Source organism: Oreochromis niloticus, linkage group LG23 (genome assembly GCF_001858045.2).
Source record: "Oreochromis niloticus isolate F11D_XX linkage group LG23, O_niloticus_UMD_NMBU, whole genome shotgun sequence".
In the NCBI taxonomy this organism is placed as follows: domain Eukaryota; kingdom Metazoa; phylum Chordata; class Actinopteri; order Cichliformes; family Cichlidae; genus Oreochromis; species Oreochromis niloticus.
In genome coordinates this window covers 18,400,744-18,402,791 of record NC_031986.2, presented here as the reverse complement: position 1 = coordinate 18,402,791, position 2,048 = coordinate 18,400,744, and the positions used below count along the sequence as shown (strand labels likewise).

At 39.2% G+C, this 2,048-nt stretch overlaps 1 long non-coding RNA gene across 1 annotated transcript; it reads right to left on the bottom strand.

Annotated features, from left to right (window-relative positions):
• Positions 1-203: 203 nt before the first annotated feature.
• Positions 204-1,028, bottom strand: LOC112843955 (uncharacterized). The gene is made up of 2 exons (XR_003216520.1): positions 881-1,028; positions 204-686 (listed from the first exon to the last, which is right to left on the bottom strand). It is a non-coding gene; the product is annotated as an uncharacterized LOC112843955 (long non-coding RNA).
• Between the last annotated feature and the right edge of the window lie 1,020 nt (positions 1,029-2,048).

Genomic DNA, 2,048 nt, shown 5'->3' with positions numbered 1-2,048 from the left:
AGGGTAACACACCATGTCACCAAGCTCAAATCATCTCAAACTGGTTTCTTGAACATGACATTGAGTTCACTGTACTCCAACGGCCTCCACAGTCACCAGATCTCAATCTAGTAAAGCAACTTTGGGATGTGATGGAACAGGAGATTCACATCATGGATGTGTTGCCAACAAATATGCAGAAACTATGTGATGTTGTTGAACTGTGTAACACCCCTTTCAACACTTGGGATACAGATTTAAATGGTTGCCTGTGTGTTGGGCCAATAGCTGAGGTTCGACTACTGGAGCAAAGTGGATGACTAATGAAACGCTCAGAGAACTTGGTTTGATCGATTTGTATTCACAATTAAAGAATCTCACATACATACAATGAAAACAATAACAGTACATGAAAGGAAAAATTGGGCCCAAGTCATGGAAAATAATAAACAAAACACACACACACCCCGGGGGATTTGACTCAGTCTCTCTCTCGTGTCAGCTGACACCCTTAAGTGTGAGTCCAGCAATGAAGATTCTCCTTGCAGGATGTGCAAAGGAGGAATGAGGTGCAAATCTGTCCTACCACTTAAGTAGAAGTTGTACAGTTCACGGCTCGTCCAAAGAATTTAGTTCTCTTCTTAAAACAATCATCTCAAGGATCCTGGAGAGGTGGCTCGCCATCTTTGGACTGGATCATCACCGAACTGTACTCCCCAAAAAAACCTGACCTGTATAATAACACAGTCAGAATAACATTCAAAAATCTATATCTAGTCATTTATACATATATTCTTTCTTATGTTTCGTTCATACATACTAACAAATTTGCATTTTACCTTTCCAGTATTCCCAAAGAATGACAGAATACTCCAAAACATGGACAATGATAACTTCTTACCAAAGTAACCAACAAAATGGGCTCTCCTGGAGCTTCAAAATGACGATGGTGCAGCGTTGCAGCACAACTACAAAGAAACATAACCCCATTTTCTTTTGTCACGGGTTCAAAATATTGGGGATGGATACAGGAGGAAAACCAAAATAACAACACTGGTCCGGCCGGGTCAAGTCAAACGATGATTTTAATGAACACACGTGTGGGAGATGAACACTGGACGCAGACAGCATGGATCTCTCTCCGAAAACCACACAACAATAGTTTTTATGAAAATCAGGGTATTAGAACGCCCCCTCATGCGTAAAGTAGGTACAATACAATCAATGTTGACAACTTTTAACACATTACAAGAACTTCTTCTTCTTCCCGAGGCCAGATCCTTCCCAGTAATCTTCTAACTCTGCTTATCCCCTGGAACAAACAGTCTCTCCTGCAAGCATAATCAAACAGCTACAAGGCTTCGCAGATTGTTATTTAAATATTTGAACTCTCCCCTACACATGAGTTTAACTACTGCTTGTGTGTGTGCGTGTGTGCCTCGACCTCAGCATTCACTCTGTCTATAAGGACAGAGGCCAACTCTTCATGTGTGCAATAACCTAACTGAAACCATACATGTAATATGTTGAATAAATGTTCTAATCAAATGCCACTACTCAAAGCTTAATAAAAGAATATAAATGAATAAAGGATCATGATGAATAACATGGTATATGTGTTTTGTAAGCATGTGCGGCCTTCTACGCTCTACGTCACTTCACTCAATAGATCAGCCAGACATCCCGCTGACTGTAGCTTTTAACCCTTACTGACGTGAGCACAACTCCATAATAAGCACCAAGCGGCAATATGTATAAAGATGATCATGGTTACACCTGCAATGAAAGATTATATGATTATACTGACACCTGTAAATAGAAGATTAACATGAGGTTATAACAATCACTGTAATACAAACGTTAATGTAATGTCAATAGCTTCAATAAATGCTTTAATGCAATGCTTATTATATGATTCTGATGCAATGATAAAATAACAGTAAAATACCTCCTCTCACTTTAAACTGTATTCACCTCACATGAACACAACTAAGGATTGATATAGGAACATATCAACATCTACAGCATACATATAACCTACAATCTTTACATGCAGCGTCATAGGAAGC